The sequence below is a fragment of the Camelina sativa genome, chromosome 2, assembly GCF_030686135.1.
Source record: "Camelina sativa cultivar CO46 ecotype springtype chromosome 2, ASM3068613v1".
In the NCBI taxonomy this organism is placed as follows: Eukaryota; Viridiplantae; Streptophyta; class Magnoliopsida; order Brassicales; family Brassicaceae; genus Camelina; species Camelina sativa.
Window position 1 is genome coordinate 3,378,694 of NC_141881.1, and position 4,538 is coordinate 3,383,231.

Genomic DNA, 4,538 nt, shown 5'->3' on the forward strand with positions numbered 1-4,538 from the left:
AACAATATTAAGTTGAAAAATTAGAGTTTTCGCAAACCAGTGATTTGTTAACTGTACATTAGAGCAATAAACACGTAACAGATCCAATTTCTTTTCTTTTTATTTTTTCTTTCGCTGATAAACCTGACAATTCAGGAAGAAAGAACCAAAGTATTAGGAGAGAATTCTTTTTTTTTTGGTAAAAAATTAGAAGAGAATTCTTAAATATGTTAAACATATACAGTTATTGAAAAAAAATAGAGAGGATTTGTTTTCTGGAATATTATAATCCCAAGTCTTTTGGTTACTGGGTTTTATCACAAGCCTTACAAAGAGCTTTGGCTCAAATGACTAAAGACATGTAAGCAAAACTTCGAAAACGAATCATAAGAAATTCCAACCGAAACTTACATGAGTTGTACATGATATTTGCAAACAAAATATAATCATTTAAATAAGAAAAAGAGTGGTGACAGAATTTTAGACACAGAAGGATGCTGCCATTGTGAATTAAAATAAATTTATAGAAAAATCTCATATTATTGGTTTCATCTTACGTATTACATTCACTCAAAAGGGTTTTATACACCAAAGTAAAACAATATGAAATCTCAATATTATTGATTTCAAACGATGCTTATCAAATGTTGAGTGATTGGCTTGAGAATGGAGAATATCAAACCTATTTGGAGTGATGAATTGCTCCTTCATCTTTGCACATGCACCGGCCTGCTTCTCTAATCTGATACACGAAGAGACGTGTTGACTGTGGTGTAGCTTGGGTGCTTCATTTGTTTAACTGGGCTGCTCTTCAATTGTTGTTGTGGTCTTCTTTGTGTCCTCTGTTTCAAGGGTCACTCACAAGTCACAACAATATTGTTACAAATTTAAAATCAGAAGCCACTAATTTTTGTACTCACCAATGAAGAAGCCACGACGAAGAAGAGGCGGAGAAGTGTGGAAGTGGAACATCATCCAAGTCCCAGACTCGTCATCTTTGGAAGCCCTCGTCAAGTAGATCGTATCAATCCTTCTGATTCGCCCGATAAAACTCGATGTCTGCAAGATGCGGTTCAAAATCAGGAGTTCGGCTACAGTGAGATGAATAAATCGTGTGGATAATACAAAGCTCAGGCCCTTAAGTTTGTGACTCAAATTCCGATAATGAAACACAAACAACCCTGAAGAAACATAGTAATAACAGATATAAATTGACTAATTTTAAACAAATCCTTCTGTCGTTTTATCATGGAGAATTTCAGAGTAAAGTGAAATGTAGAGTAGCAGAAAAAACATACCAATAAATACGTTATCCACATTTGGTTGACTTAAAATCTCTGGACGAAGACAGAAGTTGAAGCGAGATATACTTGGGTTCTAATCAGCCAGCTTCACACATGTCGTATACATGAATTTTATCCCTTTGTACGGTCCCCTTGTAGTCACCAAGGTTATCACACACTTCAAAATTCATGATACCACAACACCTTTCTTTTTGGAATTTTTGAACTAATTTGTTTTTCAGAGATGCTTGAATTTGATCCCCCTGTCCACGGAAAAATATATGCAAAGTTAACTTTACTTTGAAAAGGCTATAATGTAATGTAACACGAAGATTATAAAGACAAACACAATACTGCTCATATACCTTTGCATCCACAAAAATTGCTTCAATATCGAGAATAACACCAAGTTTATCTTTTTTTTTTTTTTGCCAGCAGAATACAAGATTGGCTCAAACGAGCCAATTAGCAGAAAAATTGTTCACAAAGTTAATTGAATGCGACTCCACTCAGCACGACGCGCCAGTTTGTCCGCACTACCATTCTGTGATCTGGGAATCTGAACTACAGAGAAAGATAAGAATTCATTCTTGTCGTCTTCAATAGCGTCCAGATATGTCTTGAAAGCAGGCCACTCGGAAGGCGAAGACACCATCTTCACCAAATCAGAACAATCTGTGAGAAAAACAACTTTCTCATTGTCCGCACCAATCATACATCACATTGCCCATATGAGGGCTTCCACTTCTGCATGGAGGGGTGACAATCTACGGCGAGAATTAGATGCACCCATAGTGGGAGATTCTCCCTCAGGAGAAATGCATTGCCATCCTCTACCTGTAAACTGGTCAGTCACCTTCCAGGATCCATCCACAAAACATCGGTAGCTAGTGCCATATCCGATAATTGCGTCTCTAGTATGAACTGTAGACATAGAGGAAGGTCGAGGCACACCCTGAGGTAAGGATCCGAAAGGTTCCTCTTGGGCTAAAGACCAAAGCTTTGCTTCCTCTTCCGCTATCCGTAAAATCGCTGGCGGATTTGAGTCCAAATTGCTAAATAATTTATCATTTCTGGTCTTCCATATATACCATAGAATCCACGGAAATACCTCCACCGAAAGAATATCCTTAAATCTCCAAAATAGTGAATCCATATTAGCATAAACCGAATCAGAAGGAAAAACACCCAAAGATGTTGGGAATTGGGATAATCCCCAAACCTGTCTACTCGGAGGGCATAAGAAAAGGGCATGATTGACTGTCTCCTCCGCCCCTCCACAAATCGCACATTCCAAATCACAACTCAGTCCGCGTCGCCGCAGATTAGCTGTTGTCGCCATGCAACCCGTAATTGCTTGCCACAAAAAATGTTTAAGTTTTGGTTGACACCGAATCTGCCAGACATATGCCTGTAAAGGAATAATATTGGGACCCGAGACATAGGAGTCATTTGCCGGTTTTTTCCGCAAGGCTTGATATCCAGATTTAACGGTATATACACCGGTTTTTGTCAAGTTCCAACCCAAACTATCCGGTGTGGTCAGATTGCCAAGGGGTAAAGCAGAAATAAGGGCAACATCCTCCAACTCAAAATAAGCCGAAAGCAAAGCCAAATTCCAGGAGTGCGAGTTCCTGTCAATGAAAGTTTCAACTCTAAGCGTTGGATCGACTGGCGATCCTGAATGCAATGCTGGTCTCGGGGATTGAGCAGGAATCCAGGGATCAGACCATACTAAAATGGAGGCCCCAGATCCTACCCGTTTAATGAGTCCTTTGTTCACCAGAGAGCGAGCAGAAATCATACTCCGCCAGCCATAGGATGGGGAATAAGATTTAATTGGATCCAATGGATCGGAATGCCTATAATATCGTCCTTTGAAGACCTTTGCAAATAAAGAGTCTGGAACATAAATTAACCGCCAAAGTTGCTTTGCCAGCAATGCGGTATTGAAATCATCCAGACACCGAAAACCCAACCCTCCCTCCATCTTATCAACACACAGCCTATCCCAAGCGATCCAATGTAAACCTCGTGTTTCCCCTCAAGAGCTCCACCAGAAGTTTGAAATCGCACTAGTAAGTTTCCGAGTAACTGTTTTCGGAAGTCGAAAACAAGACATAACAAAAGTAGGAATAGCGGTTGCCACCGATTTGATCATCACCTCTTTCCCCCCTCGAGATAGCAGCCTAACAGGCCACCCACCAGCCCGTTTTTGCAAACGATCCTGAACAAAAGAGAATATTTTTGTTTTCGACCCCCCAAGACTTTCCGGGATGCCCAAATATGAACTCATACCACCCAAAGTAGTAATACCCAAAATACCTTTCAATTCCTCACGCACACCCGCATCTACATTGTGTCCAAATTGAACAGAGGATTTCTGAAAGTTAATTCGCTGTCCAGAAATCCGTTCATACTGTCTGAGGATCCCTAAAATAACCTCACACTGCTCTTTCGTGGCTCGACAGAAAAACAGACTATCGTCTGCAAACAATAAGTGTGAAATTGCCGGAGAAGCAGTTGACACCCTAATACCCGTAATAAGTATAGACCTTTCTGCCTTCTGAAGATTGGCAATAAGAACCTCCGTGCAAAGGATAAAAAGATAAGGCGACAAAGGGTCTCCCTGACGAAGCCCTCTAGTAGGAATTATGGATCCATGGGACTGGCCATTCATTAAAACACTATATTCAACTGAGCTCACACACCACATGATCCACGAAATCCATTTGTCACAAAAACCGAATTTCCTTAATAAAAGCTCAACGAAAGACCATTCTACCCGATCATAGGCCTTGCTCATATCTGTTTTAATGGCCATGAACTTTTCCTTACAAGAGGGGTTAGTGCGGAGGCCATGAAACATCTCCTGAGCAATCAAAATATTATCTGTAATTAGCCTTCCTTCCACAAACGCCGATTGTGTCTCAGAAATCAATGCCGGCAAAAACTTACGCAATCGCTGACATAGAATCTTCGAGATAATCTTGTAACCAACATTGCATAAACTAATTGGCCTCCACTCAGTCATCCGGGTTGGTTTGTCCACTTTTGGGATAAGACAAATATTTGTCCTATTTAGGCGTTTATCAAAATTGTCACCATGAAAGAAAGATTCTACCGAAAGCTTTAAATCAGCTTTAACCGTATCCCATGCACGCTGATAAAAAAAGGCCGTCATACCGTCTGGTCCAGGAGCTTTATCAGGATGCATCATAAACAAAGCCTCTTTAATTTCCTGTTCTGTAACTGATTGCGTCAGTGTCTCATTAA

General features: G+C 40.2%; 1 long non-coding RNA gene across 3 annotated transcripts; it reads right to left on the minus strand.

Moving 5' to 3' along the window:
- Positions 1–499: 499 nt before the first annotated feature.
- On the minus strand, positions 500–1,525 carry LOC104716671 (uncharacterized). 3 transcript variants are annotated; one of them, XR_015576861.1, is made up of 3 exons: positions 1,278–1,525; positions 900–1,038; positions 500–821 (listed from the first exon to the last, which is right to left on the minus strand). It is a non-coding gene; the product is annotated as an uncharacterized LOC104716671 (long non-coding RNA). The 3 variants fall into 3 exon arrangements; XR_756130.3 differs by having other exon boundaries at positions 900–1,160; positions 1,278–1,374; XR_015576850.1 differs by lacking the exon at positions 1,278–1,525 and having other exon boundaries at positions 900–1,273.
- Between the last annotated feature and the right edge of the window lie 3,013 nt (positions 1,526–4,538).